The sequence below is a fragment of the Balaenoptera ricei genome, chromosome 1 (assembly GCF_028023285.1).
Source record: "Balaenoptera ricei isolate mBalRic1 chromosome 1, mBalRic1.hap2, whole genome shotgun sequence".
Classification (NCBI taxonomy): Eukaryota; Metazoa; Chordata; class Mammalia; order Artiodactyla; family Balaenopteridae; genus Balaenoptera; species Balaenoptera ricei.
Window position 1 is genome coordinate 97602862 of NC_082639.1, and position 13190 is coordinate 97616051.

Below are 13190 nucleotides of genomic sequence, written 5' to 3' on the forward strand. Positions count from 1 at the left end.
TTGCTACTTCCTGAGGGTTTCTTGGTTTTTTTCCTTTCTTGAAGGTTTGCTTCGAGATTTAACCTAATCTCTCTCTCCACCCCACCCTTAATCCTCGCTCGAAATTACTTATTGTCATATAGTTAACTACTTGATTCTCTAAAAGTTTAATTCCCCATATAGACTTAACTTTTTGGCATCTTTATCTGGATCTCCAGAGAAAAACTTTGCAGAAGTCTCTTGATTCCTGCTGTTAAAATCTCTTATCGGAGGAACAGGTTAAGTCTCTGGCTTCAGCTGGGACTAGAAGGAAGTTGCGGGAGGAGTGGTTTAGGAGATCCAGTTTTATCAGCTAGAGGCAGTAAAAATGTAAACTGGCTCAAATTTAGGAGATTGATGTATGGTAGCCAAGTTAAACGGTTTATTTTGTTTTTAAAAAAATGCTGGGTACTCATTCTCCTAACTCCTTAATCAGCTAGTACTGATGAAAGATCTTGATATTCTGATACAGAAAGTAATACTTTTAAACTACTGTTCACCCTTTGTTAAAGGTAAATTTTAGCGATGTCGAATCCTGTGTGTGTAACTGACATTTATCTTTCAGTCAAATACTTCCCATACTAAAGAGGGGGCAGAGTGGTGAACCCTTAATACTGTCTTGGTTCTGATCATCATCCTATCTGTGAAAGCAAAACTACTTGAAAGAGTTGCCTATTCTTGGCTTGTTACATTTTCTCACCATTCATTTCTTAACTTTGCAGTTTGGCTTCTCCTCATATCCATCAGCACTTCTAATAAATGAAACTCATTGTCACAGATTGGGTTCCCTGGGAAGCAGACTCTTGAGATGGACTTTGGTGTGCAGGAAGTTTATTAGGGATCAGTATCTGTAGAAGGGAAGAAAAAGGAGCAAAACTGGGCAGAGGGAGATGTTGGGTTGTGATGCCCAGTCTCAACAAAGGCGTTAGACTATCCCACATAGAGCTCTAAAATTAAGATGACCCTTTTTTTTTTTTTAAGATGAACTTTTGAAGTTTTCCCCAGTAGGATGCAGGCTTTGCCAAGGAAGGGTGCATGACCTTAGGCAAGGATGATCTCCTTAGCCAAAGTAATTCCTCAAGGAGGCTGATAGCTGAGGCATGTCTGCTGGCAGCACTCCCAGTAACTGGCAGAATAAGACCTTCATTTCTCAAGGGAGGTCTGGGAGATGCATCAGAGTGTCCACTGTACTCATTAAACCACTCATTTAGCTGTTTCAATTGATGCTATTTATCACAAATAGTATAAAGATTTGTTCAAATCTTTATTCAGCAGCGCTGTTAATTAATTCTTCACTCTTGATGCCATTGGTAATATACTTTCTTGGATTTCCTCCTACTTTTTTATGTACTCCTTTTCAGTTTCTTTTGAAGGTTTATCCCTCACTTGGCCATTAAACAGAAGAGTTCCTTAAATCTTGATGATTGATCCTCTTATTTTCTCAAACTATCCTGTCTCCTCAAGTGATTTCAACCATGCCTGTGGTTTCAATGACCACCTCTAGCCATTTTTATACTAACCAAACACGTAATACTACATGCCAAGTACTATTCTAAGTGCTTTACAAATATTAACTTGTTTACTCTTAACAACTAGTAAAAAATATTACATTCAGATGAAGAAACTGATGCACAGAGAATAGCATAACAGCACAGATAAAGGGACGAGAGACCAAAAAGAAATTAGAGCATATTAAAATAGAGTTCTTGTTAGCTAAAAGAGTGACAAATTTAAGCAACAACTGACAGAAATGAATAGATTAATAAGTCAACAAATGTAGAGGATTATTTTACACACGTACATCTCTGAGAAATTAATAGTTGAAGCAGAGGAAAGATAGGCATAGATATCAAAATTTTAAACAATACAGTAAACCAGGTTGAGACATCAGATGTATAAATAATCCACTCATTGGATAGTTCACATTATTTTTGAGCACATATAGAATATGTATAAAAATAATGTGATAGGCTACAAAGGAAGATCTACTCGTGCTGAAGGATTAATTCTATACATACTAGGTTTTCCAACCATAAATTGATTAAAATTAGCTATCCAGATAATTAAGAATAGCTTTAAGACATATTTAGAAACTGAATAACCTATTACTAAATTATCCTTGGGTTAAAGATGAAATCATAATGGAAATTAAGTGATTTAAACACATTTGTCATAAAATAAGAATGTTTAAACACATGAGTTAAGCATCCAATTTAGAAGTATTTTAAAAAGCAAGAGAGAATACCAAAGGAAACAAGAATAAGTAAGTGAAGTATATAACAACAAAAATAATGTAGTAAATTAACAAAACCATAAGCTGATTCTTTGATAAAATCAATAATAGAAATAGACCTTTAGCAAGATTAATCAAGCAAAAAAAGAGGAAAGAGGCAAGTAAGCAAAATACAGAATGAAAAGGAGAAATAACTACAAATACAGCAGAGATTTTTCTTTGCAAGTATTATACATAACAATTGTAATACAACATTTGCTGAATCCTGCTACGATGATGAAATACTATGAGCTGCTGGTTCCTTTCTCTAAATTATAAAAGGGAAACATATATTCTAAGAACTAAGAGAAATTTTGAAAACTCCTGAGGGAGCTGAAGGCTGTCTTAAAATGAATGTGTAGGGAAGAAAGTAGCTGCAGTCCAAGCACAGAAAACAGGGAAAGAATAGGTCGGAAAAAGACAGGTTTAAGTTATTTCTGTTGTCTCTCTCCCACATTGCCCTGGGATTATCAATGTCTGTCCACTCAGAAGAAAGTTAAGGAACAGTCCAGACTTGTTATTTTTCTTTTTAATCTCCAATTTCTTTCACTTTTTAAAAATCTCTTTTGTTCTCTTCCTCACAAATACAGCATGGTGGGAGTGGGAGGTGGGCAGGCTGGCAGGAAGGGCATGCCCTTCCACAAGTAAATGTCAGGTTTTTCACAAGGTAAACTGCCACGTTTACTATAGTATTTATGTATTTATGTATTTATTAGTCATTTAACATGTTAAAAAACTGTACTTCCATTTTTATTTAGTTCTTGTCTTTTGTTTAATATGTCAGAAATTTTTGGTGTTGTGCTCATAATCTCATTTTCCCTTGAGTAAAATGGGTTTTTATTGCATAATTTTGCATAGTGTGGTGATTTTTAGGAATGTATATGTCATGTTATATCAGAACTGACTACAAAAATAGTCAAAAACTTTTTAAAGCCACTTCTGGACAAGACAGAGTAACAGGGACTGGATTTACCCTCCTACCTGAAGCAATGACAATAACAACACAAGACAAGAATGCATGAAACAACACTTTTCAAGACAATCAAATAATGAACAATGTCTTAGTCAGCTTGGGCTGCCATAACAAAGTACCATAAAATGGGTGGCTTATAAACAACAGAAATTTATTTCTTACAGTTCTGGAGGCTGGAAGTCTAAGATCAGGGTGCCAGTGTGGTCAGATTCTGCTGAGGGCCCTCTTCTGGGTTGCAGACTATCAACTTCTCATTGTATCCTCACATGAAAGAGAACAGAGAAAGGAAACAAGCTCTCTCTTGACTCTTAAAAGGGCACTAGTCATTCAAGAGGACTCCACTCTCATGCCTTCTCCTAATTACTTTCCAAAAGCCCATCTCCAAATATCATCACATGGGGGGTGGGTAGGGTTTCAACATAAACATTTAGGGGGATGCAAAAATTCCCATCAGACAGCGATCCCTGAAAGATGGGAAACAAATGAGGTAAATCTTACAAATGCCTCAGATTACTGCTTTGAGAGAGTTTCCATACAACAGCTCAGGGAGGGGAAACTGAGGAAGAACATGTCAGCCTAGCTAAGTTGTGAAGATGAAGCTGATGGTCCAGGATACAAGGCAGCTAGAGTTGATAAGATAGACTATTAGAGGAAATAATTGCATAGAAAGAGAATCCCAGAGATCTGTACAGTCCCTCTTGAGTATTCGGCAGAGTACTAATAAGCACATAACGGTAAGGAAACAATCCAAAACTGGGGAAAGAACCATCCAAAAAGAATAGAGGGAAACTATCTAACACACACACAGGGCTGGAATCAGTACCCGTTCTCACATCTGGACTGGAAAAATTCATATTTCATGGGTGCTGAATATAGTATCTCTACACTCCAGATCCACCTAATGCACCATACAAACAAGACCTGAAAGTATCAAACTGTTTCCAAATAAAATAACTGTATCCCAGAGCAAAACTCAAGAAAATGTTTAGCAATACAAAAATATCCAACACTCAATAAGGTAATAGTGACAACGTTAGAATCCAATTCAAGATTATCAGGCATACAAAGAGGTAATAAAATATGATCTGTAATGAAAATAATCAATCAAGCAAAACTAGATGTAAGATGTTAGTTCCTAGGTATGGTTTTCTTTGTATTTATCTTCTTTAGGATTTATAGGCCTTCTTTAATCTGTATTTTGATAATTTAATTTTCAAAAATTGCTCACCAGTATTTCTTCAAATATTGCTTCTCAATCCCCCCTCCCCTCTCTCTCCCACACACCTTACTGTATCCAATTACACATATGTTAGACCATTTATCAGTATCTCATATGTCTCTTATGCTCTATTCAATATTTCCTATCTTTTATTCTGTGTGCTTGATTCTGGATATTACCCTGAACTCTTTCTCAGGTATATTGCCTACCTCAACTTCATTTAGTTCTTTTTTTGGGTTTTATCTTGTTCCTTCATTTTGAACATGTTCCTTTGTAGCCTCATTTTGCCTAACTTGCCGTTTTTATTTCTATTTATCTGGAAGGTTGGTTAAGTTTCCCAATTTTAGAGAAGTGGCCTTTTGTAGGAGAGTCCTATGTGTCCCAGCAGCACACTCCCCTCTTGTCACCAGTGCTCTATATTATAGGGGTGCCCCTCATGTGGGCTGCATGTTTCCTTCTGTTGCTGCAGGATGATTTCTATGAGTGCTCTGGTAGGCTTGGTTAGTTGTCTTGTGTAGAGGCTGCTGACCACTGGTTGGTGGGGCCAGGTCAAGAGGTGGTTGGCTGTGGAATCCCGGCGGGCCCCTGGGCTAGTCCTCACTCAATGGTGAGTGGAGTCAGGGTCCAGGAGACTCTGGGGCTGGTGCCCAACAACTGTTGGGTGAAGCCAGGTCCTGAGGCTAGTGCTGGCTAGGAATAAACCTACCTAAGGCAGTAGAAGACCTGTACTCAGAAAACTATAAGACACTGATAAAAGAAACTAAAGATGACACAAACAGATGGAAAGATATGCCACATTCCTGATTTAGGAGAATACATAATGTTAAAATGACCATACTACCCAAGGCAATATATAAATTTAACATGATACCAATTAAAATGCCAATGGCATTTTTCACAGATCTAGACCAAAAATTCTAAAATTTGTATGGAAACACAAAAGACCCTGAATAGCTAAAACAATATTAAGAAAGAAGAACAGAGCTAGAGGTATCAAACTTCCTGACTTCAGACTATACTACAAAGCTACAGGAATCAAGTGTATGTATTGGCACAAAAACAGACACATATATCAATGGAACAGAATACAGAGCCAGAAATAACACACACATGGTCAATTAATAGAAAAAGGAGGCAAAAATATACAGTGGGGAAAAGACAATCTTTTCAATATATGGTGCCAGGAAAACTGGACTGCTACATGTTAAAAAAAAAGAAATTAGAAATAAAAATTTTCTGGGACTTCCCTGGTCATCCAGTGGTTAAGACTCCACACTCCCAATGCAGGGGTACCAGGTTTGATCCGTGGTTGGGGAACTAATATCCCACATGCCACAACTAAAAAGATCTCACATGATGCAACTAAAAACATCCCACATGCTGCAACTAAGACCCGGTGCAGCCAGATAAATAAATAAATAAATAAATATTTTAAAAAAAAGAAATTTTGGGGAGGAACCAAGATGGCGGAGTAGAAGGACGTGCTCTCAGTCCCTCTTGCGAGAACACCAGAATCACAACTAGCTGCTGGACAATCATCGACAGGAAGACACCAGAACTCACCAAAAAAGATACCCCACATCCAAAGACAAAGGAGAAGCCACAATGAGATCGTAGGAGCGGCGCAATCAGAGTAAAATCAAATCCCATAACTGGTGGGTGGGTGACTCACAGACTGGTGAACACTTATACCACGGAAGTCCATCCACTGGAGTGAAGGTTCTGAGCCCCATGTCAGGCTTCCCAACCTGGGGGTCCGGCAATGGGAGGAGGAATTCATAGAGAATCAGACTTTGAAGCCTAGTGGGAATTGATTGCAGGACTTCGACAGGACTGGGGGAAACAGAGACCCCACTCTTGGAGGGTGCACACAAAATAGTGTGCGCATTGGGACCCAGGGGAAGGAGCAGTGACCCCGGGGGAGACTGAACCAGACCTACCTGCTAGGGTTGGAAGGTCTCCTGCAGAGGTGGAAGGTGGCTCTGTTTCACCATGGGGACAAGGACACTGGCAGCAGAATTTCTGGGAAGTACTCCTTGGTGTGAGCCCTCCCAGAGTCTGTCATTAGCCCCAACAAAGAGCCCAGGTAGGCTCCAGTGTTGGGTTGCCTCAGGCAAAACAACCAACAGGAAGGGAACCCAGCCCCACACATCAACAGTCAAGTGGATTGAAGTTGTACTGAGCTCTGACCACAACAGCAACAGTCAGCTCTACCCACCACCAGAGCCTCCCATCAAGCCTCTTACATAGCCTCAACCACCAGAGGGCAGACAGCAGAAGCAAGAAAAATGACAATCTTGCAACCTATGGAATAAAAACCACATTCACAGAAAGATAGACAAGATGAAAATGCAGAGGGCTATATACCAGATGAAGGAACAAGATAAAACCACAGACAAACGACTAAATGAAATGGAGATAGGCAACCTTCCAGAAAAAGAATTCAGAATAATGATAGTGAAGATGATCAAGGACCTCGGAAAAAGAATGGAGGCAAAGATCAAGAAGATGCAAGAAATGTTTAACAAAGACCTAGAAGAATTAAAGAACAAACAAACAGAGATAAACAATACAATAACTGAAATGAAAACGACACTAGAAGGAATCAATAGCAGAATAACTGAGGCAGAAGAATGGATAAGTGACCTGGAAGACAGAATGGTGGAATTCACTGCTGCTGAACAGACTAAAGAATAATGAATGAAAAGAAATGAAGACAGCCTAAGAGACCTCTGGGACAACATTAAATGCAACAACATTCGCATTATAGGGGTCCCAGAAGGAGAAGAGAGAGAGAAAGGACCTGAGAAAATATTTGAAGAGATTATAGTCGAAAACTTCCCTAACATGGGAAGGGAAATACCCACCCAAGTCCAGGAAGCGCAGAGAGTCCCATACAAGATAAACCCAAGGAGAAACATGCCAAGACACATATTAATCAAATGGGCAAAAATTAAAGACAAAGAAAACTTATTGAAAGCAGCAAGTGAAAAATGACAAATAACATACAAGGGAACTCCCATAAGGTTAACAGCTGATTTCTCAGCAGAAACTCTACAAGCCAGAAGGGAGTGGCATGATATATTTAAAGTGATGAAAGGGAAGAACCTACAACCAAGATTACTCTACCTGGCAAGGATCTCATTTAGATTCGATGGAGAAATCAAAAGCTTTACAGACAAGCAAAAGCTAAGAGAATTCAGCACCACCAAACCAGCTATACAACAAATGCTAAAGGAGTGGGAAACACAAGAGAAGAAAAGGACCTACAAAAACAAATCCATAACAATTAAGAAAATGGTCACAGGAACATACATATGGATAATTACCTTAAACGTGAATGGATTAAATGCTCCAACCAAAATACACAGGCTTGCTGAATGGATACAAAAACAAGACCCATATATATGTTGTCTACAAGAGACCCACTACAGACCTAGGGACACATACGGACTGAAAGTGAGGAGATGGAAAAAGATATTCCATGCAAATGGAAATCAAAAGAATGCTGGAGTAGCTATACTCATATCAGATAAAATAGACTTTAAAATAAAGAATCTTACAAGAGACAAGGAAGGACACTACATAATGATTAAGGGATCAATCAAAGAAGAAGATATAACAATTATAAATATATATGCATCCAACATAGGAGCACCTCAATACATAAGGCAACTGCTAACAGCTATAAAAGAGGAAATTGACAGTAACACAATAATAGTGGGGGACTTTAACACCTCACTTACACCAATGGAAAGATCATCCAAAATGAAAATAAATAAACAGAAGCTTTAAATGACACACTAGACCAGATAGATTTAAATGATATTTAAAGGACATTCCATCCAAAAACAACAGATTACACTTTCTTCTCAAGTGTGCATGGAACATCTCCAGGATAGATCACATCTTGGGCACAAATCAAGCCTCAGTAAATTTAAGAAAATTGAAATCATTTAAAGCATCTTTTCTGACTACAACGCTATGAGATTAGAAATGAATTACAGGGAAAAACACGTAAAAAACACAAATACATGGAGACTAAACAATACATTACTAAATAACCAACAGATCACTGAAGAATTCAAAGAGGAAATCAAAAAATACCTAGAGACAAATGACAATGAAAACACGACAATCCAAAACCTTTGGGATGCAGCAAAAGCAGTTCTAAGAGGGAAGTTTATAGCTATACAAGCCTACCTAAAGAAACAGGAAAAATCTCAAGTAAACAATCTAACCTTACACCTAAAGGAACTAGAGAAAGAAGAAAAAACAAAACCCAAAGTTAGCAGAAGGAAAGAAATCATAAAGATCAGAGCGGAAATAAATGAAATAGAAACAAAGAAAACAATAACAAAGATCAATAAAACTAAAAGCTGGTTCTTTGAAAAGATAAACAAAATTGATAAGCCATTAGCCAGACTCATCAAGAAAAAGAGGGAGAGGACTCAAATCAATAAAACTAGAAATGAAAAAGGAGAAGTTACATCAGACACTGCAGAAATACAAAGCATCCTAAGAGACTACTACAAGCAACTCTATGCCAATAAAAGGGACAATCTGGAAGAAATGGACAAATTCTTAGAAAGGTATAACCTTCCAAGACTGAACCAGGAAGAAACAGAAAATATGAACAGACCAATCACAAGTAATGAAATTTAATGTGATTAGAAATCTTCCAACAAACAAAAGTCCAGGACCAGATGGCTTCACAGGTGAATTCTATCAAACATTTAGTGAAGAGCTAACACCCATCCTTCTCAAACTCTTCCAAAAAATTGCAGAGGAAGGAACACTCCCAAACTCATTCTATGAGGCCACCATCACCCTGATACCAAAACCAGACAAAGATACAACAAAAAGAGAAAATTACAGACCAATATCACTGATGTATATAGATGTAAAAATCCTCAAAAAAATACTAGCAAACAGAATCCAACAACACATTAAAAGGATCCTACACCATGATCAAGTGGGATTTATCCAAGGGATGCAAGTGTTCTTCAATATACGCAAATCAATCAATGTGATACACCATATTAACAAATTGAAGAATAAAAACCATACGATCATCTCAATAGATGCAGAAAAAGCTTTTGACAAAATTCAACACCCATTTATGATAAAAACTCTCCAGAAAGTGGGCATAGAGGGAACCTACCTCAACATAATAAAGGCCATATATGACAAACCCACAGCAAACACCATTCTCAACGGTGAAAAACTGAAAGCATTTCCTCTAAGATCAGGAATGAGACAAGCAAGTCCACTCTCACCACTATTATTCAACATAGTTTTGGAAGTCCTAGCCACAGCAATCAGAGTAGAAAAAGAAATAAAAGCAATACAAATTGAAAAAGAAGAAGTAAAACTGTCACTGTTTGCAGATAACATGATACTATACATAGAGAATCCTAAAACTGCCACCAGAAAACTACTAGAGCTAATCAATGAATTTGGTAAGTTGCAGGATACAAAATTAGTGCCCAGAAATCTCTTGCATTCCTATACACTAATGATGAAAAATCTGAAAGAGAAATTATGGAAACACTCCCATTTACCATTGCAACAAAAAGAATAAAATACCTAGGAATAAACCTACCTAAGGAGACAAAAGACCTGTATGCAGAAAACTATAAGATACTGATGAAAGAAATTAAAGTTGATACCAACAGATGGAGAGATATACCATGTTATTGGACTGGAAGAATCAATATTGTGAAAATGACTATACTACCCAAAGCAATCTACAGATTCAATGCAATCCCTATCAAATTACCAATGGCATTTTTTACGGAACTATAACAAATCATCTTAAAATTTGTATGGAGACACAAAAGACCCCAAATAGCCAAAGTAGTCTTGAGGGAATAAAACGGAGCTGGAGGAATCAGACTCCTTGACTACAGACTATACTACAAAGCTACAGTAATCAAGACAATATGGTACTGGCACAAAAACAGAAACATAGATCAACGGAACAAGATAGAAAGCCCAGAGATAAACCCACGCACCTATGGTCAACTAGTCTATGACAAAGGAGGCAAAGATATACAATGGAAAAAGACAGTCTCTTCAATAAGTGGTGCTGGGAAAACTGGACAGCTACATGTAAAAGAATGAAATTAGAATACTCCCTAACACCATACACAAAAATAAACTCAAAATGGATTCGAGACCTAAATGTAAGACCGGACACTATATAACTCTTAGAAGAAAACATAGGAAGAACACTCTTTGACATAAATCACAGCAAGATCTTTTTTGATCCACCTCCTAGAGTAATGGAAATAAAAACAGAAATAAACAAATGGGACCTAATGAAACTTCAAAGCTTTTGCACAGCAAAGGAAACCATAAACAAGATGAAAAGACAACCCTCAGAATGGGAGAAAATATTTGCAAACGAATCAACGGACAAAGGATTAATCTCCAAAATATATAAACAGCTCATTCAGCTCAATATTAAAGAAACAAACAACCCAATCCAAAAATGGGCAGAAGACCTAAATAGACATTTCTCCAAAGAAGACATACAGATTGCCAAGAAGCACATGAAAAGATGCTCAACATCGCTAATTATTAGAGAAATGCAAATCAAACTACAAGGAGGTATCACCTCACACCAGTTAGAATGGGCATCATCAGAAAATCTACCAACAACAAATGCTGGAGAGGGTGTGGAGACAAGGAAACCCTCTTGCACTGTTGGTGGGAATGTAAATTGATACAGACACTATGGAGAACAATGTGGAGTTTCCTTAAAAAGCTAAAAATAGAATTACCATATGATCCAGCAATCCCACTACTGGGCATATACCCAGAGAAAACTGTAATTCAAAAAGACACATGCACCCCAATGTTCATTGCAGCACTATTTACAATAGCCAGGTCATGGAAGCAACCTAAATGCCCATTGACAGATGAATGGATAAAGAAGTTGTGGTACATATATACAATGGAATATTACTCAGCCATAAAAAGCAACGAAATTGAGTCATTTTTCAAGACGTGGATGGATATAGAGACTGTCATACAGAGTGAAGTAAGTCAGAAAGAGAAAAACAAATATCATATATTAATACATATATGTGGAACCTAGAAAAATGGTACAGATGAACCTGTTTGCAGTTCAGAAGTTGAGACACAGATGTAGAGAAGAAACGTATGGACACCATGGGGGGAAAACCGCGGTGGGGTGGGGATGGTGGTATGCTGAATTGGGCGATTGGGATTGACATGTATACACTGATGTGTATAAAATTGATGACTAATTGAAAAAAAAAAGAAATTTTCTTGCAGAATATACAAAGATAAACTCAAAATGGATTAAAGACCTAAAAGTAAGACTGGAAACCATTAAACTAATACAAGAAAACATAAGCAGTAATCTCTTTGACATCAGTCTTAGTAACTTTTTATGATATGTCTCCTCAGGGAAACAGGGAAAACAAAACCAAAAATAAACAAATGGGACTACATCAAACTGAAAAGCTTATGCACAACGAAGGAAACAGTCAACAAAATGAAAAGGTTACCTACTGAACAAGAGAAGATATTTGCAAACCATATATCTGATAAGGGCTTAATATTAAAAAAATATATAGGAAGAACTCATGCAGCTTAATATCAAAAAACAAAGAAACCAATTATAAAATGGGCAGAGGACCTGAATAGGCATTTTTCCAAAGAAGACATACAGATGGCCCACAGGCACATGAAAAGATGCTCAACATCACTAATCATCAGGGAAACATAAATCAAAACCACAATGAGATTTCACCTCACAGTCACTAGAAAGGCTATTATCAAAAAAAACTTCAAATAACAAGGGTTGGAGAGGTTGTGGAGAAAATGTAACCCTCATATACTGTTGGATGGAATATAAAATGGTACAGCCACTTTGGAAAACAGTATGGAGATTCCTCAGAAAACTAAAAATAGAAGTACCATATGACACAGCAATTCCACTCCTGAGTATTTATCCAAAGAATGTGAAAACACTAACTTGGGTAATTCCCTGGCGTTCCAGTGGTTAGGACTCGGCACTTTCACTCCCATGGCCCAGCTTCAGTCCCTGGTTCGGGAACTAAGATCCTGCAAGCTGAGTGGTGCAGTAAAAAAAAAGATGAAAAAAGCCCACTAATTTGAAAAGATACATGCACCCATATGTTCATTGCAGTATTATTTACAACAGCCAAGATATGGAAGCAACCTAAGTGTCCATCAACATATGAATGGATAAAAATGTGGTACACACACACAGACACGCAGTGGAATATTACTCAACCATAAAAAATAATGAAATCTTGCCATTTGCAACAACATGAATGACCCTACATTGTATTATGCTAAGTGAAATAAATCAAACTAAGAAATATAAATACTTTATGATTTCGCTTATATGTGGAATCTAAAAAACTAAGCAAATGAACAAACATAACAAAACAGAAACAGAGATATAGATACAGAGAACAAACAGGTGGTTTCCAGAGGGAGGAGAGTGGGGGCAGAAAGAAATAGGTGAGAGAGATTAAGAAGTACAAACTTTCATTACAAAATAAGTCACAGGGTGTGAAATGAACAGTATGGGGAATATAGTCAATAACTGTAATATCTTTGTATGGTGACATATTGTTACCAGGTTTATTGTGGTGATAAATTTGAAATGCATAGAAATAGCAAATCACTATGTTGTGTAACAG